The 24,698-nt window shown below is 37.4% G+C and overlaps 1 protein-coding gene across 1 annotated transcript in view; it reads right to left on the reverse strand.

Moving 5' to 3' along the window:
• LOC120307381 (glutamate receptor ionotropic, kainate 2-like) overlaps positions 1-24,698 on the reverse strand; it is a gene marked incomplete at its 3' end in the record, with an annotated part of 221,480 nt that overhangs the window by 106,185 nt on the left and 90,597 nt on the right. The window lies entirely within an intron of this gene.

Below are 24,698 nucleotides of genomic sequence, written 5' to 3' on the forward strand. Positions count from 1 at the left end.
CACGGGATACTCTCCCTCATTACCATAAGTGGTGCCAAACTTAAGGATTCCACTATTGGATCTCCCAGGTGCTCCAACTCCACTACTGCTATTTCCTCCCCCCCCAAAGGGATACGGGTTTCCCTCGATGTTGTTGGGAGGTACCTGGGTCATCCATATGGGGAGCTCTCCCCCCTCCCTTTCTCCATCGGTGGGGGGCTCACTATCAGTGCGCCTGCATCAACGTGCTGCGGTGGGGAATTCCCTCGCTGTGTAAGTCGGTGTTGGTCGCGTGGTGGAGAAACGTCAACGGGATGTCGATGGGCATTCACATTCACATGCGAATGCTCCTGATAGGGAGGAGGTGTAGCTCCTAGTCTATAATGCTGTGGGTGTTGATTAGAACGTTTGTGGCATAGAGTATTTTTAGTAAAGTATTTTTACTTATAACTCTCCCGGTGATCGAGTATTATTTTATTATATATATATATATATATATATATATATATATATATATATATATATATATATCATAAAGGTAAAAAAGGGTATATGCAGTGTTATGTTCATTTTAGATGTCAAAAGGGTCTCTCTGTCTCTCGCTGTCTCTCTCCCCTCCCTCCCTCCCTCCCTCCCTCTCTCTCTCTCTCTCTCTCTCTCTGCCCTTGGTCTGCCAGTCCTCTTCCCCCACTCTCTTTCTTTCTCTCTCTCTTTCCTCTCTCTCTCTTTCTCTCCCTCCCCCTCTCTCTCTCCAATCTTCTGCTCACCTGGCAAGCTGGCTTCAAGCTGTTCTCCAACAAGCTCAGGGGTAGGCAACCTCAGCTCTTTTATGACTCATAGACTTCAACTTCCAGAATTCCTGAGCCAGCATAGCTGGGCTAGCTAGCTTTCTCCTGCCCTTCCTGCTTCCTGCAGAGATGCAGCAAAGGGAGGAGCTCCGCCCAGTAAGCTTTTCAGCTCTTGGAGAACACCGTTCTCCAAGAGCACTCTCTTTTTTTTTACACAAACATACACACACACATACAGAGAGAGAGAGAGAGAGAGAGAGAGAGAGAGGGAGGGAGGGAGGGAGGGAGGGAGAGAGAGAAGGGAAGCACAAGTGTCTATCTCTGTCTCTGCAAATGGCAGAGGAGGCTGGGAGTTGTAGGGGAAGGCTCAAAGAGCCACATGTGGCTCCAAGCCGCAGGTTGCTGACCTGTGCTTTGGGCCATTCACTTTCTCTCAGTCCTAGAAAGGAGGCAATGGCAAACCACTTCCAAAAAAACCTTGCAAAAAGAATCTGGGAATTTGTCCAGGTAGTTTTTAAAAAATAGATATGAATGAACGGAAGAAAAAATACATACATATGTATAAATATATATACATACATAAAATAATGATAAGGACATCTAATAGTAAAATATTTAGGATGTTTTATTCAAGAGGTACAGGTAATACAAGAAGCCTAATCCACCTTTATGGCAAACAGTCAGAACTGAGTGCATTTACTTAGAATAAATCCTGAAATCCAATGGGACTTTTATCATAGGAAGTATGTCTAGGATTGTAGCCAAAACCAATTAAGCTACTTTATAAATGCCAGATGCTTAATGTCTTTATCTATAAATGCTATTAGACTTTTCCCCCTCCTTTTTTAAAAATAAACATAATATCCAGCTAAAAAAATACAGAGAAATTTCAAAATATTAATTATAATTGCTTTTAAAAATCCAGTTTTTTTAAAAAAAAAAGTCAGATTTTTTAAAAATAATTTGTCATTGCAAAAAGTGCTGCCTTTATCTCCTGGAGTTGAGAAGTTATAGAATTCCCTTAGGAAGAAGGATTTCAGCAAGAGCAGGTAGCAATGTGATGTGTTGTATTCCATTAAATTTCCTGAAATAAAAATGTATTTTGGATATTTGTTTTAGAAACGTGTGAAGATCAAAATGTAAAAAAATCAGGCCCTATCACCAACTTAATTTCTAGAGCAAAGAACAGTGAAAATCTATTTTCTCTGTAAATGTCACATGCGGGGAGAAATTAAAAGAAGACGTGTTGATGGAGGCTATATCTGCTAAATATCACAGAAGATTTATCATGGCAGTGGCCACTTGAGACTTCAGTTAAGGCAGGGGTCTTCAAACGTGGCCCTTTTATGACTTGTGGACTTCAACTCCCAGAATTCCTCAGCCAGCTGGCTGAGGAATTCTGGGAGTTGAAGTCCACAAGTCATAAAAGGGCCACGTTTGAAGACTCTTGAGTTAAGGGGTTTTTTCCATTCCTGAGTACACATAGTACTGTATGATTCTGGAACATTCCTGTTTAGATTCTCCAAGGAAAACAAATGGCACATATGAGCTTCTCACAGCATCATGCAGTGTGAATATAGGAAATCTCAGTGTCAGAACAGTTGTACCTGAGATAATGGATTAACTGAAGTCCTGGAAAAAAATTCTATAGGGTAAAAAGGAAGTGGAAACAATCTTCGACACATTCTGATCTGTACGTACAGCTTTATTTTTTTATTTTTATTTTTTGCTATCTTCCAATTAAAAAAAAGTTTATATTTTTTTTTTTTTTTTTTGTCACCCACAAAATAACTTCAATCAGCAAAACTGCAGCAAGAATCAGCAGTGGAAATAAGCAGAGCAGAAACAGACCTATGCTGGAGATTAAAAGCCTAGGAAAACAAAGGGTCTTTTCAGGGCATCTAAAAATATTAGAGCAGGCCTCAAACAAGCCTCCCTAGGGAAAGAGTTTGACAGCAGGACATCATAATTGAAAATGCCCCTCACTCCTTCCCCATTCTCTACTTGACCTCAGATGACAAGGACATTCATGCAAAAAGAATGCGGAATATAGGGAGATATAGGAGAAGACACAAACTTCTTTAGAACATTTTCCCCAGAGAAGCACACAAAGCTTTGTCAGTGCTGGCTTTTCAGAGAACTAAAAAAGTTTGTAGTTTTTTTTTAAACTGCTGCTAGTTTTAAGTAAATGTTGAGAAATTGCCATTTGCTGTATCTAGAGTTTGCACTGATGTTTTGTGCTGATACTGTGGAACATTTCTTACTAGAGGTATGTTCCAAAGAATCATGATAATAATGATGAAATGCATGAAAGTAGTTGCTGCAGCTAACAGTCTTGAAAATATATACCAAAGCCCGGTATGTTACTTCACAGCCCTGGACATCACATCACAGGACTCAGGAGGCTACAACGCCAAAGCTCAGGATGTTACAACACAGCCAACGACGCAGGATGATGCAACACAGAACTCAGGATATCACTACACTACATCTCAGGATGTCATCACACAACCCATTACCCAGGTCGTTACAACACAAAAGACTAAGGGCACACAGCCAGCACCTCAACTACTCAGGATGTTACGAAACAGCCAAACAATCCACAAACAATAACTCCTACACAGCCAACCAATCCACCTACAGCAACTAAGCCAGCATTCCAGACACCCCCACCAATATATATAGAGAAGCAGCTTGATCACACTTTGCTCGCAAAAGCATGAAGCCGAAGAGCCCAGCCTGAAGATGACGAGTGGGACCTCGTTGAAATGTCACCAAGATACTCTCAATCTTACATCGGAAAAGACCCAAATAGACCAAGACCTGCATATATAGCATATATATATATATATATATATATGGCATATATATTGCATATATATATATATATATATATATATATATATATATATATATATATATATATATATATGTTTTCTGAGGTTTTCGCGGGTATTTGTATATAGGTCTTGGTTGTTCGGGTTTTCTCCCGCGTAAAATTGGAAGTGTCTTGGCAACGTTTCGACGAAGTCACATTCGTCATCTTCAGGCTGGTGTTTTTAGCTTCTTGCTTTGAGCAGCAATGTGTGGTTTTAGCTGTTTCTTCCTTTTAACTGCCAGTGAGGGTATGAACTGATTGGATGGGAGCTTGGCTGTGTTCTGATTGGGTGGAGGTGTGTTCTGAATGGTTAGGGGCTTGGCTGTGCTCTGATTGGCTGGGGGAGTGTTCTGTTTGGTTGTGCTCAGGTTAGTCTGAGTTGCAGAGGGGTTTAAGATTTTGGGGTTAGGGAGTCGTTTGTCAATAAGGGCAGGTTTCCAAATGGCTGGTAGGCGGGAGGTATCATCTCGCTTGTTCATGCTGTGTGGGCGTTTTTCTATCTCGATGGCTTCTCTGATTATTCTGTTATTAAAATGTAGAAAAATATCCACCATCCTTAGAAACCCCAAAGATAAAATTGAATTAGAAAATCAAGGAGTACACGAAATCCCATGCACCACTTGTCCCACCACATACATCGGACAAACCAACAGAAGAATAAGTGCACGCATTGAAGAACATAAGAACTCAGTCAAAAAAGAGGAACCAACATCTTCCCTGGTCCAACACCTTAAAGCCACAGGACACGAAATTGACTTTAAAAATACCAGAACCATTGCCAAAAGTGAACATTTTAATAACAGAATAATCAGAGAAGCCATCGAGATAGGATCCACAGAATGAAGCCTTTTCAAAAGTGCTTTAAAATAAAAGCTTGAACAAATGGAAATGAATTGTCCTGATATATACACACACACTAAAATGTGATCTCATTCCACTATTCTTCAGATGATGGTGCTTAACATTTTTTTAGTAAAAAGACTGCAAAACACTTTTTGCACAAAACAAGTGCAAAAAAGACTACTCATACAAAAATATTAGAAAATTGTTCTTCTTACAAAATCTGGAATGTGTGGAAGAATTTAGGACATCTTAATATTACTAAAATGTTTTAGCATAGAACTTGTGAGCATTGTCGAATTTTAAGCATAGCAGCCATTAACTAGCAGGTTTTTAGAATTACCTTTACACTTAATGAGCAGTGTAAGAGAAAATTGGTCAGATAGCTAGTTAGCTGAAGTTGTGGTTTGACATTTAACAAATGTGATGCAGCATAGTGATTGTTTTAAGCCAGGGGTATCAAACTGCCAGCTCGCAGGCTGGATGCGTCATCCGGAAGCCGCACCCATCCCATTGCCGGCAATGGCAAAACCGTCCCAATACATTGCGAGATGTCACATGACGTTGTGAGTTTGACATGTCTGTTTTAAGCTGTTTGCCTTTTTATAGTCAATTATAACTAATCACATTAGTTATACTGTAGTTTCTTATTGCTTGATTATAAATACATCTGGTTTTCTTTGTTTCTAGATCTTGCCTATGGAGTGTTACTGAACATTTAAATGTGTACTTAACCTGGTTTGTATACCCATAATAAATTTTGGAAACGAAAATACTATCTGAGTAGAAAAAAATAATAAACCTCATCTTGTCTCTGAGAGTCCAAGTGAGAAGGAAGATAAACTTGTTAAACTGACAGTATAAAATGAATTCAGAAGTTCTGAATATTTAGAATTCTGCTTCTGGAAGTTTAATAAATTATCATTATATCATGCAACCTTATGAATTCAATCCCTGAATATCCATATAATGCAAAACTAATAATATAGCCACTATATATTAATTCTTATGATGTGAATACAGAAATACTAGTAATTAGTTGGTTGTAACCATGGAATGTTACTGAATCTTGCTCCTGACCAACTGCATATAGCATGACTTCTAATTTTATTTAGAAGGAAAGTTTTAAAAAGTTAAAGCACTCCAGACAATTAATCCAATTTGCTCCTTCTTCCTCAAATGACGAGAAATTCCAAAAGTAGTTATCTTTGAAGCATGTCCCTCCTGTTTTTATATTTATGTAACTTGGATTTATTTACATATGTATAGATCCAGTAAAGTGTCTGTAACTACAGGTAGTCTTCAACTTACGCTAATCATTTAGTGACCATTCAAAGTTATGACGTATCCCTCCCAAAAGAAACTTATGACCCAGTCCTGAAGTTTCATCAGCCCCCCCCACACACACACATGGTTACATAACTCCATTTTGGGTACTTGGCTGCCTGTTTTTATAGCTATTTGCAGAATCCTATGGTCGCACAATTATAATTTACTATGTATTGCTGAAAACTAGTGTTTACTTCTGGTTTTGATAAAAATGCCCCATAGCAAACAATGAGTTGATTTAATGACCATGAATTCAGTTAATTACCATGGCAATTCCCAAAAATGTCATAAAATTGGTCATGTGATGACCTGCTTTACAACCATCACAACTTATGACCAGAATGGACAAGCTCCATTACGGTTGTAACTTGTGCACTACCTCTAGTTTATATTGCCTATAAAAACTTCAAGCAAGGTTGGAGATGGTTATCTAATTAGACGTCCACCAGGAAATACCAGAGTTGTAGTCTAGAATGGGAAATCAAAATGCTACATGGTGGCTTTTCAAAGCCGAGCAAAAGAAACCAAACATCTGCTTTATCGTTCTAATTATAAGTTATTGTTTATTATTCATTTGAAAAACTCATCAGCATAGCCGGATAGGATAGGAGCTAGTAAGTGCTACTGGCTGACTGCAACTTTCAAGCAAAATGGTCTTGTCCAAAGGAATAAAATTTCTATCTAAACTAAAACCCCGTACACTTACACCAATAATGGTATTTACGCAGGGATTCTCATTAACATTGGCGAGATATGCAGCTGAACTGACAAAGCATGAAAGGCTGAAATCAGCATCAAGTAGTTTATTCTTAATGGATTTGGCATGTTCTTCTGTGAGAAAGAAACTGTGTGTGCTCTGCTGACACTGATCAAATTAATTTCTAATCAGGAATTGTGCCAATTGCTTGACATAATTTAAGGCAGAGCCAACTATATAGGGATGCATGTTTACTGAGCCACATACAGGCAGTCTCTTCTTCAGTAAGAGGACTAGCACCTTTACCTTTATCAGGCCTAGATGAAATATGAGTTTTAAGTAATTTTTCAGTGAAGTCTATAAAATGCCGGTAAGATTTCAATCCAAGCAGTTCAACTGAAAATAATGGGTCCTCCTGAGAACAAATTTTCCACCAAAATATGAAAGTATTCCTTACAAGGATTCTCATCATTCTCAAACCATCTAGCAAATGAGAGTTTTACAGAGGGTTTGGTTTGTTTTTTTTTGGGGGGGTGGTTGGATGTTTTGCAAAAACCGACTTATTGAAAACAATGGGTTCACTTAACGACATGGCATTTGTTTAATGACTAATGCAAAAAGGCTCGTAAAATCAGGCATGGTCACATGGTGACCTGTTTTAAAACCTTTACGACTTACAATTACAGTAAATTGTAAATCAGAGTGTGTAAAATTCCATGGTAAATGTCTAAAACAGTGGTTCTCAACCTGTGGGTCGGGACCCCATTTGGAGTCAAACGACCATTTCACGGGGGTCGCCAAACAACACAGTCCACCATTCCCCCCCCCCTTTTCCTTAGCTGTGCTACTCCCTTTTATTCTATTGGCTTTTGAAAGCCAATAGAATAGACTCTCTTGAATAGAGTCTAATTCTATTGGCTTTCAAAAGCCAATAGGAATTGTCCAGGCTGACTCTGCCCTGCTGAGCCCGCCAAAAGTCCCATTCTGCAAACGGTGCTGCACCAGTTGAGTAGTCCTCGACTTACGACCGGTTGGGGGTCGCGGCATTAAAAAGGTTGAGAACCACTGGTCTAAAACCATTACACTGACATCTAGTTTTTTTTTAAAAAAAAAACTACTACTACTAAATAATAAAGCTTATATTCAGTTTGTAAGCACACTTGTATTTTGGATAGGATTCTGAAAATATGTTCTGGCTCGTATATGATTACATTTTTGTCATTGATATTTATCTTTGGAAAGAAAGAGAGAGAAAAGAGGCACAGGGTGAAGCCTTCAGTTATGTGGATATGAAGCACAGAGATTGCATTGTGCATAAGGGATTGTGCACACCATCTCCAACTCTGATGCCAACACATCTGCCCATTGGCAGTCATCCCAATGGCTACTGTAGGGTGAAATGTGAAGACCGTGATCTTAATGCAAGTTGCACATTTTCTAATTTATTACTCTATGTCATATTTCTGTCACAGTCTCATGGAAAATGGAGCTATAGGCTTTCATGATTTACAAAAAGGATTGTCGGTTTAACAGAAGTATAATTGATTTTCACATAATATAAACTGATCTAACCTTTTTCTAGAATTGTAGTACAAATATTTTTTTTTTAATCTCAGTGAATTTTGCCACTTAACATTCTGGTATGAATGAGCACTGTCTACATTTCATTTCAGCACTTGCACTTTTTCATGCAAATATTATAAAAAGACACATATAAAGACAAAAGAGGAGCTGTGCCAAACGTCTATCTAGTCCAGTATTCAGTATCTGTACTCAATAAACATATTCCTGTGATGCCTGCTAGCATCCATCTCCATTTCATTCTGCTGTAAAAAAAAAAGAAGAAAGCCTTCTTCAGCAAAGTATCTGAAACAGATGCACCTGCAGATGCCTTTGTTATCTCAAAGGATAAAAAATGACAACCACAGCAGAAACAGTGACAAGGTGGTCAGCCAGTAATTGAACCTAAACACTTGCTTTATCATGAACCCAGATGTTAAAGGGCCCAGTAGCATTTGAAGCCAATGAAGTAGTCAGAATCTGGAAGAGGAAGAAAATAATGCAGGCAAAGTCTAATTCTATGGTCTAATGCAGAGGTCCCCAACCTTTTGAGCACCAGGGACTGGAGAGAGGTTTTTCTGCAGACCAGAGGGGGTATGGTTTCATGTACTGCCTGCATCCATGGATGGGGCTTTGCTGGTTTGTGCAGACCAGTTTCTGGCATGCCGCGGCCCGGTGCTGGTCCACAGACTGGGGGTTGGGGACCCCTGGTCTAATGCACTGGTGGTCAGATTACATAGAAAGTCGGGGGACAAGATGAACTGAAACAAGAAGAAAGCAGACCAAAGTGCATCATCATAATCCCTCACAGATATGTTTCTCAGACAAAGAATTAATTCAACAGGACCAGACAGGTATCTATTAGTTCTCTAGTCAAACCCAAGAAAAATTGTTCATAAAAAATATCTGGATTGGCTTTGCAACGCTATAGATTTCAGGCTTGAAGCTTTCTACTGATTCCTCAAGATTCAAGCCCTTCAGGCACCACACAAGTACAGTCATAAGTACAGGAAAAAGTGAGTTCAAAGTGCCAAGCATAGCTGGAAAGCTTCCCAGGTTCATTTGTTTTCTACTGCTTATCAGGCTACTTCAGAATGGAGCAATACTACAAGGTTTTTCTTAGCAGGACACAAAAACAGAATGCTTGAAAAGAAAAGGCATTTAAACAGAATTATGACTTGAGCAGGTCCTGGAGAAAGAATAGTCACAAGCCCTTTCTCCATCTGGCCTTAGCACAACAGACTGTATTTATAACATCTTCGGTGCTTCTTTAGAGTCTTCAACACAAACAACCCTAGTCTCAAACTGAAGCAGCCATCTAAAAAACAAGTCCAAGGGAATCATCCATTCCCAATGGGAGACCCAAATACTTCCTCAAAGGCAGGGCTTTTTTTGTCATAGAACGCCCAGAACGGAGTTCCGGCACCTTTTGGGGATGGAACCTTGTAGGGTAGGCAACGCGGGTTGTATGACGTGTGTGAGTTCCGGCACCTTTTTTTTTTTTTTTTTTTACAAAAAAAGCACTGCTCAAAGGTAAATGCAACAAAGGAAGGGCTACTCTAAAAGCATTCATAATCTCTTGAGAGATGATGTGTGGCTTAAAGTAAATGTTTATAACAACCAAGAATTCAATTCTTTGAATTTGGGGAGCCCAGCTAAGGAATTCTGGGAGTTTAAGTCTACACAGCTTAATTGCTGAAGCTGAGAAACCCTAGAACAGACATGTCAAACTTGCGAGTCACATGACATCACGCAGTGTATCGGAGCTTTTTCCCCATTGCCGGCAATGGGTTAAGGTTAAGGTTAGAATACAAATGCTGTCAATTTAAAAAGAGCATATAGATTTTGGACATTTCCTGCATTGTGTTTATTTATTTTAAAAAAATTAAACATAGGACATATCAGTCTCAATAATACCTGTTTTTATAGCCCTCATCCCCCCCCCCAAAGAAATACATTTAGAGGAGACAGGAACATCCCTTCTAAATAAGTACATTTGGTCAAGACTGTCAGCAATGAGCAACCCTTGGAACAACATATATATTATATGGAATACTGCATATTTGCTGAAATTATTTAAAACAAGATAGCCAAGACAATGTAGTTAAGTGCCTTAAAAACCCTCCCCAGCAGCTTGAATATATTAAAAAAAAATTAAACCCGACATTATATTTTATAGGGTTGTTTTTCACCAACAGTATTGTATGTATTTTCTTTGTAATACAACCGAGTGTTGCACTCATTCTTCAAAAATCCATATAGTTGCAATAGAAAAATGCCATCTTGTATTTCTACGCTACATAAATTGCAAGGGTTATTCAGTCTCATATACTATAATAGCTTTATAAGTCAGGGTCTATGCATCCAGTTTGCCTTGGTTTTTCAGATTAACCTTGGCTGGGAAAGTGGATGCAAGCAAATATTAAAAACCTAGAGTAACTGTGCTCCTGGATCATGGATTGTTTTCACGTTTTCTTCATACTTAACAAATCTCCTGATGCTGATCTGGATATCTGAAATTTAATGAGCAATAGAATATTCAGCAAAGGGATGCCAGGCTGTTCAAAATCATTTTCATCTTTTGTCTGTGCTGTCGTAGTTCTAAAATGTAAAATTGAAGAACTGAAGAATTCAGGAAAATGGCATGGGACAAGAGCAAACCATAATGCCAGATTAAAATGTCACCTGTGCAAACAATTATGCTCTTTGTCTTCACTTAATATTGGAATATTGCAACAAAATTATTATTAATTCATTAATGAAAAATGTATGGCAACATCTTGCTGAAACAAAGAATTTAATATGTTATACTTAGACAGTAATAGCACAAAATATGAGTCCATGTTATTTTTGCAACAGCTTTGGGCAAAGCTTAGGAATAATTATGTCTGTGCAAAATATTTGTTGTTTGATGGGAGGGCTTAGAGAAGAAGAGTTTGTATAGCATTATCAATAATAGAAAGTTCTGCTTTATAAAACTCTGTCTCCCCAGACTGAAAGATATTTTCTAAGATTTAAAAATTCATACATAATTGAAAAACATTTTACAGGACATGGAGTGTACTTTCTTACACATAAGGGAATTATAAAAATAAGATTATATAATAGCACAGCATTTAGCCATAACCATTTTGAGAGATCAGTACAACCAAGGCTTTTTTTTGTCATAGAACGCCCAGAATGGAGTTCCGGCACCTTTTTTGGATGGTACTTTGTAGGGTAGGCAAGGCGGGTTGTATGACATGTGTGAGTTCCGGCATCCTTTTGTTTTGTTTTTTTACAAAAAAAAACATTGAGTACAACCCAAGGCAATCTATTGTAACACCAGCTGAAAATTGTAAACTGAAATACAATATACATTACAGCCTGAAAATGTATCCTTTGACTGTGCACAGTGTATTACTGTAAGGCATGAATCCACCTGTTTGTTTTATGCAACAGAAACAGATTTGCGGCAATTACATTATTTGTAAGAAGCAAAACAAGCTGATCTTGAGCAAAGGGTTCTCTCTTCAATCCATATACCACAATTTTATGCATATATCTTTGGAAAGGGGCTTATATACAAGTTTGTGCATGTGAAAGATTCCAGATATGTGCATTTATAGAGAAATAAGTCCTTTTGAATTCAATATAGTTACTTTTATGTAGATGTGCATCAGATTGCTCTCTAAGGTCTTTATCAAAACAGCCACATACAGTAATTTAACATGCTAATAAATGCAAACTATGCTTCAAAATCATATCTATCACTTAAAGACAGTTACACCATACAATAATACCACAAATATTTCATATTTCTCTGTTTGTAAAGAAAGAGACACAAAGAGTCATTATACTTAAAAATAAAGGGAAACATTCTCAGTTCTTTTAATTGTGTTAGACCAGAAGTATGTTTTGCCATTGCCGGCAATAGGGTGGGCGTGGATTCCACATGACACATCCAGCCCACGGACCGGCAGTTTGATACCCCTGTGTTAGATCAAACCATAGGGTAAATTTGGCAAATGCTTGGTAGAATCATTGTTTCTTGTCAGGGGAAAAGTGTGAGAGTGTTTTGTTTTTCTCCAAAGCTAAAAAATAAGGAAGGAAGGAAGGAAGGAAGGAAGGAAGGAAGGAAGGAAGGAGGAGGGAGGGAGGGAGGGAGGGAGGGAGGGAGGGAGGGAGGGAGGGAGGGAGGGAGGGGAGAAGGGAAGGGAACAAAGGGAAGGGGAGGGGAGGAAGGAAGGAATTATTTTTTTAAAAAAAATGGATTTTATATGTTGACACTTTCTTGCCCAGCACAAAACTGCTGTGAGCCAAATAAATATTTTCCTTTGGACAGACACAAAATGATTACCCCAAATATTCTAAGTGATTCCCCACCCAGAAATGGCATTTTGAAATAAATGCATTTAATTCATGTCTGTCAATCATAACAGTAAATATATTAATAGCTGATTTCCCTGTGCACTGAACAAAACCCAGAATCATTAAAATTGGGGAAACAATTCTCTTATATTTTTGTCAGGCAGATGATTAAAGGAAAAAAGAGAAAAGCACGGGGAACTCTGTTGGGTTAGAAATGTTCGAACTATGATCAAACAGGATTTTTTTTGTCACCTGCACTAGGGATAGTTTTGATCATTTTCAAGAAAGCAAGATTTGGACAGATAAAGTAAGTGGAGTTTTGTGATTTTAAAGGGCAAGATAAGGGCAAGATAAACAAATTGATCATTTACACTAATCATGAAATATTCCATTGAAAGAAAAACAGGTTTTATATAGTGGGTAAGGCAGCAATAAGAGATGGGACAGGAATATTTTCTAAGACAACTTTTAAGTAAAGATATATTTAAAAAATAAAATAACAAGTGCTATTTAATAATACACCAATTTGGGGTGGGCAAAGATATGTATGCTATTTGAACACTTTTGTTTGACTTTTAATATTGTCTCAACCTAAAGGAAGTTAATTTTCTGTTTATAGCAATTGGGAAATGATGTGTGTAAAGATATGAATAAATATATATGTACCAGTACATAATTGTAAGCCATAAGTTTGCTTTAAGCACAAGGTATTATGCAAACGAGCTGATGGTGGATTTGTGCAATGCATGAACAAAGTTATCCCTCATTGGTCAACCGTAATTAAAATTGGTGGGTTAAGATTATGAGTGAACTTAATCACTGTATTCTAAAATGGGGTAGATGGTAGGGCTGGTTCTAACTTCAGAGATAGTGAGGCAGCTATTATTGTTATTCCAACTGAAGTGAATATACGTAGGTCAGAATTGAACTGTTCAGTCCTTGGTGTTCTCTGAGTTTGGTTATTTATTATTATGATTTGTTGCAGTCAGCCACATGTTTAGATTCGATCTGACATTTTATTCACCTATTGAGACCATCCCAAGACTTGGGATAGGCAGATGTTGTTTTGGTATTGTTAAAGGTAGGATTGCAGGATGTAAGCTATTCCAAGTAAAGCAGCCTTTTGCAAATGACTGGTGGTGATTTTGCCAATGCTGATGGTGTTCAAATAGTGTTCCAGTTGTTTGGGGATTCCACTCAGGGGGCCTATCGCTATTGGTACTATCTTTACTTTCTTTTGACATAGTCATTCTACTTCTTCTTGCAGGTCTTTGTATTTTGGGATTATCTTCTGTCCTTTCTCTTCTTTTCTGCTGTCTCCAGATACTAATTATTATTATAACACCCCCCCCCCCCACAGAGTCACCTCTAAAAATGATGGGTGGCACATATATCTAATAAATAAATGAAATTTTTACCCTTATTATTTGGCTGCTGTTCTCACCTAAGTGTCCTCTGAACAGGATTTAGGATTAAAGCAATGATATAAATAACTATAAAAAACACACAACATACAGTCCAAGCTAAAATAAAAGGCACAATTAAAAAAAACTTATGACAAACCACCAGGCTTCATTGATTTCTGGACCTCCATGCCTGGCAATAAGCCAGATCTTAAGTGCTTCAAAGAAGGCCAATAAGATTGGTAGAGATGCAAGTGATAAAAAAAGGCTATTTGATCTTATTTTAAACATTTCTAACCTAAAAGGGCTTCCAGTGCTTTCTCTTTTTCTCCCTTAATCAATTGCCCACCCAAAAAAAAAGAAGAGAATCTAATCTCAAATGACAGGGTGTTCCAGAAGATAGGCACAGGGTATGAATTGTCATGTTTCTTGAGTCCCACAAGATGAAGTCTTGGGACCCAAAACATGGCCTACCAGCCATATCTAATAGGTCAGGTACAGACAACGAGAGAAAGATGGCCCTTCAAATACCTTGGTCCCATGCCATGAAGAGCTAGAGTGTAAATAGGAGTGATAGACAATACTAAAATTCACTTGCTACATGAGTATGAAACAGAAAAACCATCCTGCATTTTGCTTTAGGAGGAATATGTCTGGAATGCATCTTATAAGTAAAAAAAAAGCTGTGAGCTGTTAATTTAGTTCTAAATATACTTTGCTTATATACCATTCTGTTGAAGCAGAAGTTGCTTTGCCTACAAGAAGCTGGTTTCTCTTCAAGCACCCTAAACTGGGATCTTGCCATGTACTGTGAGCAACACCTAGCACTGAGCCTCCACCCAATGAGAGATCTTGATTGTTCATTTCCCTACCCCTCTTGGGAAATCCAATAAAAACAACTCTCTTATGAACAACATTGCATTACAAACAACTCTCTTATGAACAACATTGCATTACAAACAAGAAACAATCGTAAATTACAAATGAACAGATACAGATACACAGATATAAGAATAACTTTAAACTATACTATGAAACTCAATGAATAATCCCTGTTTCTCCTACTAAGGTAGTAATTCCTTTTTCTTCTCTACTCTAAAATATTTATGCTCAGAGCCACTGCGCACACACCCAGCTATTTTTCCTTCTCCACTGATTGCAGTTTCAGCAGGCTTAAAGGCACGTATTTTAAAAGCACACAATAAGCAGACTAAATTTCCACCCTTTTGAAAAACAATCTGAAAGCAAGAACTGAGTCTGACAATCTCTGGAAGCAATACTGCTCACTCTTGGATTCCTGCCTCCTTGCTTGATCGTGTCTTTTGGATTGGATCTCTCCCATACCAGGCAAGTGTGACCTAATCCACATCAAGTCACAATTTCCCAGCCAATCTGTTGGGGCTCTTTCCTCACTGCTCAGTCTGTCAGCCTTTCTCTCTCTTATTTGGTGGAGAGTTTACCAAACTAAGCCTCCTCAAAGCTTCCCTTCCTCTCTGCTTGCTGCAGAGTGCAGTGCTGTACAGAAACAAAGCCTTCCCTTTGCTTCTTTCCACCTTTGGGATTTATTTCCCTTTTATCTTTCCTTCTCACCTGCATGAGAGAAAAATATATCCAGCCCTGATCTTTATTACCTTATCTCTTTAGGTGCATCTTTGAGGATATCTTTCTTCTTTCTGTGTAGCCATGATCAGGTTGGATTCATCCTATACACCTATGTCACCTCAGAAACATATTATACCATTCAAAGACTTCTGAGTTTTGTCTCTTCCTATTTTCTCCTTGGGGCAACACTTTGTCTGGAGATTCCTCATTCTGACTTCACTCTAACATCTTTTGAGTACTATTTCCTTTACCTGTGGAGGTTCCTATTCCCCCTGATTATTTACGACCTCTAGTTGCAGACTTTTGCACTCAGACGTTTTTTTATTCCTAAACCTAGAAACTTCTTTCAATTTGTATCTAATTTATTAAACTTAACTTAAATGAATTGTTGTGGGTGTTTGAGGGTGACTACAGGTAGCCCTAGGCTTATGACCACAATTGAGTATGGGTAGCCCTAGGCTTATGACCACAATTGAGCCAAAGTTTCTGTTGCTGAATGAGACATTTGTTAGGTTTTACTCCATTTTACAACCTTTATTGCCACCGTTGATAAGTGAATCACTGCAGTTGATAAGTTTGTAACCCAGTCATTAAGTGAATCTGGCTTCCCCATTGACCTTGCTTGTTAGAAGGTCTCAAAAGGGGATCACTTTGGACACAGCCACGGTCATAAATATAAACCAGTTGCCAAGTGTCTGGATTTTGATCCCAGGATCATAGGAATGCTACAAAGGTTGTAATGGCACTGAAAAAAAAATCATACTTTACATTTTTCAGTGCCACTGTAACTTTGAATGGTGACTAAATGAACTGTTGTAAGTCAAGGACTACCTTTATATCATATTTTGAGCTCAATACTGTGGCAACATCAACAGTTGTTCATTTAAGTTTTAATTGTCTTATGGAACAGTTACTTCCATAATTTAATTTATTATACATACCTGTCTTAGTTGTTTTCTTTGGAAGCTGTTTCCCACATTACAGCCAGAAGTGTGTATTTCATAATACACTAAATGGTGCTGAGTTCAACCCTAAATAATTACTGTATGTATATACAAAAAAAATCATGCATACATACTATATGTTATATGTAATATACATCATAATTCTGATTTGTCTATAACCATCTCAGCAATGAAATACAAGATGGATAACAGATGCCAAAAAGATGGTCTAGTCTCATATAAATGATAACTGATCATATAATTTATAACTGATTCCAAATATCCCTGCAGGCTTTGCCTAAATTAATGCCTTATTGGCAACATGCAGCTCTGCCTCTCCTCCACCCCATCAACATCCATCACCAGATTTCTTAAGGCAATTCAAACTATTAATGGAATTTCTAAAAAGAGACGCCAGCATTCACCTGTCTGAAAGCAGCTTTGTGGCATGTCTGCTATAAATGAGTAGTAACAAATGGAAAGTACCCAACACTTCATCAGAGATTAAAGACAGATGTGTGTGCACACATTTCTCCATCTGTTTTTTTCTCTCTTTTCACAAAACATGTATATTAGGCATGATCTTGGGAATATTTTTCTCCTACAGTTAATCTCTAGGTTCAGTTGAATCTTATCACTACATAAATAAAACCTATGTCCAGATTGCATCTATTTTGCAAATTTTCATGAACATTGCTGGTTTGCTTGAAAGAGAATTATCATAATAAAGTGATAAAATGACTTGTTTTCTGCAAGGAGGTCTTGTGTTGTTTTTTTCTTAATTACAATATGCCACGCATTTTGTGATACAATATCCATCAGAAGGGAGTAGTCCTGTCAGCTATGGGAGACCTCTTCTATCTGTCCAAGCAGATGAGAACTCTGAGATAAAACAAATCAGTTCCTTGACTGGGTGAACCCCCCCTCCTACTATTTGATATACTAATCACCAAGAATAAAATCTAATCTGAATTGTAGAATTAGAACTCTATTCTGTTAGAATAGAGTTACTCTCAAAATAAGTTTGCAGATATGTTTGATAAGCTCTCAGGAGTTTGTACATATTGCCTTCAGGAGAGGGGAGCCTTTAATAAAGATGTTTTGCCAAGTAAATATACAGGAAATCAGAAACTAAAACTCAATAATGTCTGAAAAGCAGCATATGGCAATATTTCCAGCATCCATCTCTAAAAGATCAGCACCTCCCAATATGCATGTTTTATCTTTATTTTTCTGTAAAGTCATTACTACATAGGAGATGAAATATGCTCATTTTGTGACAAGTGAATGTGATGTTTTGATTTGCATCCTTGTTGCTATGCCAATGACAAGCTAATTGCTAGTAAGATCCATTTTTATAACACACATAATAGACTTAGAAGGTTCATGTCTACAAATACATTAAATGTATAATCATGTGTGTGTGTTGTGTTGGTGTGTGTGTGTACTTGTGTGTACCTATGCTTATGTATATACATAACATGTATCTATATACATAATGGTGAATATACATATAAATAAGTATATGTATACATACAATGATTAATCCAAAATCTTTTTTAAAAAAAAAAATAGCATTAATACTGAAGAATTACAGGTAATATGTGCAGCTAATTCAATTCTGGACAACGGTTATGGGAGAAAATGTTGGATTTGTTCACACAATTTTCGTATTATATATTTTGAACTGCTACAGTTACTTTGCTTTTGTGTTCCAGAAATGAACGTGAATGGAGAAGAATTGTACAATGACAAGATGCATTAATAAGCACAACAATAAGCACTTTGCAGTTTCAGAGGGAAAAGAAATAAAGAAAAAATGGTAAGAGTAACAAGTAGTTAATTTAGAGCAAAAACCTTTCACATCTTCCTGGCAAAACTCCAATACTCGACTAGATGCAGCAAAGATTTCGCATTTTCTGTATCTCTTTGTTGTTATCTAAAGATTGCCTGGATTTTTGCAACTCAGATACAGTAGTTCTTGGCACCCCATTCTTCATAACAGGCTACCTTCTTTTAATTGACAGATCATCTATCTAAATGACAGCTAACAACACATTATAAAGACAGACAGAATTACGTGGAGCTTTAACTAGCTTACAGCAGTATCAACTTATTGATCGCATGAGGAAGGGGATATTGAATTTATATGCTAGAATCCTTCAAAGAGTTTCCTTGAGAGCATAGGATGATACCATGATGGTATCAGAGGGAAGCAAGTTGAAATGCTTAGCCTATTTCTGGATGTTTCAGGAGAAAGTTAATGCAAAATAAGCCCATTAAAGCTTATTTTCAGCAAGAACAAAAATCATACTGTCAAAACTTGCATTTAGCTACCAAAAGCTAGTGATTTAATCTCAGCGGGATCAGAAAAATGAGGTTGAAAAATGAGGATGAAAGCAGGCTGTAGCTCATGGTCATACATTGCCAAACCTGGACTACAGACATTACTATGCAAGTATAAGAAAGAGAACATCAAGAGGCAACGGGAAATGAAAAACCAAAAACAGAATATTTCACAACTAAGTCATATATTCTTCCTGTAGGAAAGATATCCCATTGGCTTTTAATATCACTCAACAGGAATACACAAATAAGATAAATGCATTTGGACCTGTGAGTTCAAATCTTGGTAAAATGTTGGATCACATGGAGATTACTTGTGCCTGGTAAGTCCCTGTAAGGATGAAACTGGTTGCATAGGAATGCCTAATGATCAGTAGCAATTACAGTCAGTGATAATTATTTTTTGTTCAAAGGTTGTTTCCTCATCATTAGGTTCTGATATTTTTATCTTAACAGCACTGTGCATCCATACAGTAGAATCTTATAATTCTTGGACTTTGGAGGCCACACAATGCTGAAGTAGGTTTTGCTACCCAACTGAAAAAACTCAATAAGCTCATTTTAATATTATCTGCTTACTTCAATAAGTAAAATGAATGAGTAAATATACAAGTGGTTATTTAAAAGATAGTGATTTGCCAGAAAGCTAAATCCTACAGGTATTCTTTACACAATGCAGAGATCATAGTGGTAAAACATACAGGCAGAGATTGCTTAGTCAGCTCTTAACATCTAAAGTAAGTGCACATTCTTATGGAAGAAGGATGCTCTTTGGCCATAAGTCTATTCTTTCTCATTGACTTCTCATTCAGTATGTAGACATTGCCCCGGGGAAGAATTTATGAAAGAGACCACTAATAAACTCATCACTGCTCTAGGAACCTATCACATTTCTTTCAAGTCAAATGTTAATATAGGCTAGGGTTCCTAGTCTGACAATCTCTGAAACATACACATAGGCAAACATACTTTTATCTCAACATCAGGATTTCCTTTTGATCAAAAACTTCCTATGTGAAAGCCTATCAGAACTGCAGCACTCTCTCATCTACCATGACAGATACATCTTTGAAGAGTTCTAAACAAACCTGAACATGTCAGTTACTAAAGACAAACTATTATTATTAAGAGACTGAACTGCAGGCCCGCACTCTTTAGATTGCATAAATGAGCAACTTGTTGTATCTGCTACAAAGGTGAGATGGCATTAAGGAACAACCAGGAACTGATAATCCTACTTTTTAAAATTTATATTGCATGGGACCTTAACTAAGATGATTTCTGCTTTTCAAGAGGAAGGCAAGAGAGAAATCAAAATTGAAACAAACATTAAGTATAAAAATGTAAAGTAGCTTTGAAGGTTCTCCTAAGAGCTAGTCTGGAATGGAGCCGCAATTTATTTATTAAATGTATATGCCATCCATCCAGTGGTGGGATTCATCAGTTCACACCACTTCGGCAGAACCAGTAGCTATTTTTTTTTTTGCCCGGGCCCAGAACTGACTTCTGGAAGCGGCATTCACACAGAGAACCAGTTGTTCACATATTTGAATCCCACCACTGCATCCATCTCACAGTCAGAAGATTCTAGATGGCTTTAGATATCTTAGTAATAAACAAGCAAACAATAATTGGCACTGTTGGCAGATTTATACATAAAAATTGCAGGCTTGATATCAGCCAGTCAGCCAATGATCTGTTAAGTACACGTCCTTTTCCAACAAAAAAGGAGCAGTACAAATACTTTCTATGATCTATGCGTATGCATTCATATTGATGGGTTTTATCTCAATAGGTCTCATCTCAAATCTAGAGAAACTATGTCCTATATTCTCTTGTAATATAGTAGCTCAAATCTTTATTTTTTTTCTAGTTCCCCAGACAAGAATGAATATATATATTCATATATGATTATATACAGGGGTCCGCAGTTAACAATGGTAATTAGTACTGAGAACTCTATCATTAAGTAATGAGGTTATCATTAAGCATGAAGGCATTGACTGCACTGACTTACAACAGCAATCACAGCAGTTCCAGTTGCAGTCATTAGGTAAATTTCGCATGGTTCTTAGGCACATGATCACCACTGGTGACCTCCAACCAGTTTTCCCACTGACAATTAAGGTCAAAAATGGTGATCACATCATTGCAGAGTGCTGCTACTGTCATAATTGAGAACCAGTTGCCAAGCACACAAATGGTGATCACATGACATCGTGATGTTGAATGGCCACATCTTCAAGGGTGTACGTCTTCTCATTCAGGGCTATCATAACTTTGACCTGTCACTCAGGTCATAATCTGAGGACTATCTGAATTCATACATTCAGGCTGGATTCAAACATTAAGACATAATGTGATTTATTCTGTTTATGGCTTAGCCCTTCTTTATTCAATAAAAAAGCAAACTGCAAAGTTTGATCTATTTTATGCACTATATTTCATAAGTAGGAAAACAATCTAGAATTATTAATATCAATTTTAAAACTCTGGGGAAATGAACTGCTGGATTATGCTTTTACTATGAGACTGTTATTAACACAACAGAACTGGAAAAATATATTAATATCAGTGCAGTTCTAACTTTTTGTTTTGGTCTTTTCTAGAAAACATGGCAGTGATGTTTTCCAAGTTTCTTCTGTCTTTGACCTTTCTCGGGTTAAAAATTAAATAGCAAACTCTTATTTTGATCTGCAAGAAGCTGAGGCAAACAAAATACATTCAGCTCTTTCACTTTCTTGGCATTATATCTGTCTAACTGATTTATCTACACTGCCAGGTAGGATATTTTCCCTCTAGTTATAAACCAGGCTAGGTTGTGACATCTCCTACAGAAGAGTGAGAGCTCAAGGTTGTTGCTAGAATCCCACAGCCAGAACCATCCAATTTCCCCCTGGGAATGTATTTCTCAATGCCAATACTTAACAAACACAGTCTCAGCAGGTGGCAGCATTTGTCCATTTGTCCAATCCTGTTCAGGATTGGTCCTGGCTCGTACTTGATTCTGAAGGAAACCCAGGACTAAACAAAGAAAAGGTCCCAGAATAAAACTACACCAAACCAATTCCACATAACTATCAAGGCCATGTCCCTGAAGTTACCAGGAGTCAAGCTTGACGTTATAAAGAGGTCTTTTTTTAATTATTAAAAAAAGAAACTTGATGGGCTTCTCATTCATTTTTTGAACAATTCAGCATAATGCCAATGCTCCAGATTATTATTAGAAATGTGAACTTGCTCATTCACTAAAATATTCACAAGGCTCTCTCTATGGATACCCCCCACCAGGATTGGTCAATCAATGCAATTAGTCACATATTCCTACTCCAACGTTCACTCAGACAACTGAATAAAACCAGTGTTCGTTATACTCCAAGACTGGTTTCAGTTATCTTAGGAGCAGAATTAATATTACCTAGGCATTTTCTTCTCTCTAGTTTGGAATGCGAACCTACTCAGAAAACCATAGGCGATGCTGTGAGGTTCTTGAAGGCAATCAGTACATGAACTACTGGGAAGAAGGCTCTCTAACAAGAGGAAAAGGAACCAGAAGGAATGGGGACTATAGAATTACAGGCAGACTAGTTGACAAAAGGAAGGATTGGGATGCTTGAAGGCAAAGTGTGGACTAGATGCAGGAAAGGTTTCACTCCATATTTCTACAAAGCTGTCTGGTCTTTGGGAAACTATATTTTTTGCTTATGTTACTGGGATCAGGACTGAGTGTTGTGCATGCTGAACAAGAGACACTTGAGCTGACAGGATTAGTTGAGTTTCTTCATTCTGGGCCACAAGGAAAGTAACTTTTTCATCATATTTAATACAAGTGATTTTCTCATAGTTGCTGTAGGCTTAATTGCTGCTTTTGCAGTGATGGTTCCTGTTATTTCTGCTGATTTTTTCTGAATACTGAGAATTTAGCTACTGTTTTCCATGCGACACACACCTAGCCATCCACAGAGGAAGAGCTACCAAGGAAAAGCAAATGATGAAACAAACACTGAGCGTTACATACTTACATCCAACATTGGACACAAGTATAAATCAACATCTTGTAGACAAATGAATTGGCCTTCTCGATGCAAACACTTGTTGCTTGCAATGCATGACCCCTAACATTTAATGGGGATTAGGGATCTCTTTTTCTTCCTCCTATCCATTCTTGACAAACATCTTTCATATGAACTGTTTTAGCTTGGTATTATTTTATCAGCATGTGATTGTAAACCACTTTGATGTATTTTATAAGAAGCAGCATCCACAGACTTGAATAAATGAATATTTCTGTGCTTCCTGCCTGGATTGGATGGTGGTAGCACTACTATTTTTAGTCCTGGGATAACTGCAGGACAAAGTTGGTCTGCTAAGTATGTGCTTACTATCTCCTACCAAAATCAGATGGAATTACAGCTACTTAGTTTTAATTAAATGCAAACATTATTTATTAAATTGTAAGCTCCTTGAGGTAGACCAGACTGGGAAATCAAGGTTATTAATGCTAATTTCTACTTTTATTATAAAGCTACAGTAACAGAATCTTGAAAGTCTGAATGTGCCTCCCCATTTCCTGCCTTTATCTTCAAGAGAACTAGGGAGAATGAAGCCTCAGATGCTTTCTCAAATTACATTTCTGCCTTAGACTCAAATTTCTTTATCTGCCCCTTGTCTTGGCTCTTCTTCCTGTTATCCCTACCACTCATTAAAAAATGCACAGTGATGTTTTGGAGTAAAAATACTATCTCTATAATTGTATTTTTCTTGAAAGAACTGCTTTCTTCTTATGAATTCTCTGTCAATTCAGTTTCTACAACAGAAGCATGTCTCCCAGCAGTAAATAATAGTACCATCGCTGCTACCAAAGTTACAAAACTACCATAATAAAACAAAGGTTAAAAGCCAGTATGAGAAATTTCCCATGGGTATGCCACACCAGAATTCAATAAACAACCCTTCTGGTCCAAAATTTTTTTTAAATTGGTTATTTAACTTTTATCTATTTTTAATGTAGCCACTACATTTGCCAGAGGTAAGTGTATTATTGTATGTGACCATAGCCAGCATCAGTAGAGAAAAGAAGCATCTCTTCAAGACAGCAAATCCACTGTTTTAAGGACTTCTTTATCTGGCTTTATGACAGACACAGTAGTGTCTCATTTCTGTCAATTCTCCAAATACTTGGTCCAGTATTCAGGAACTTTCTTCTTAGCATAAGACTCATGAAGACAATACAACTGGATACATTTCTTGATTGCAAAGTAGGATAAAACCATAATCACTCAAAAGATTTGCTTATACAGTATGGAGCAATCAATGTCTAACTATTGTATAGGTAAATGTTCCAAATTTAAAATTGTATAGGGCTGGCAGCCAGTTCTCTATGAAGATACAGTAAATATATTTTGCAACCTTTTTGCCACGAGATAATCCTTAAGAAAAACTCTTATCCGTGTTTACAAGGTGCAGTCTACTTTTTCTTCTAGTGGTACTCTATGCTGTCATGGTTCAGACAGATGAAACTCTTCTATAAAGCACTTGTAGAAGAAAAGCTTCTTCTACAAACCAGGAGGAAGAATGTAAAGTTTCTTGTTGACAGTTAAATTGTACATCTACCTAAAGCCACTTCCAAACAGTCTTTTATGTTTTTTTGTAGTTAAAAATGTTTTGGACATTTTTGCTTAGATAACATTGCCTGCACATTTTTCTCAAGGTCATCTTCTTTACTCTCTGATACCTTGCTTGCCAATGTTGACATTGCTGCCCAAACAAGGAATAAATCAGCTGTTAGTACTGCACCACCAGATCGGTGCTGCTGCTGTAACCTCTTCTCTGGCATTTACTCTGCTGCCATTCCTAAAACTTGGACCTTGGTCATATAGGCTGCCAGGGAGCACCATCTTTGGGGTCACCCAGATGGCCACTCCAGGGCAATCATAGTCAACCAAGTCCTGGTCATCTTTTCACCAACAACCCAATCCAAAC

Source organism: Crotalus tigris, unplaced genomic scaffold (assembly GCF_016545835.1).
Source record: "Crotalus tigris isolate CLP2741 ecotype Arizona unplaced genomic scaffold, ASM1654583v1 scf7180000017774.6281472, whole genome shotgun sequence".
Classification (NCBI taxonomy): Eukaryota; Metazoa; Chordata; class Lepidosauria; order Squamata; family Viperidae; genus Crotalus; species Crotalus tigris.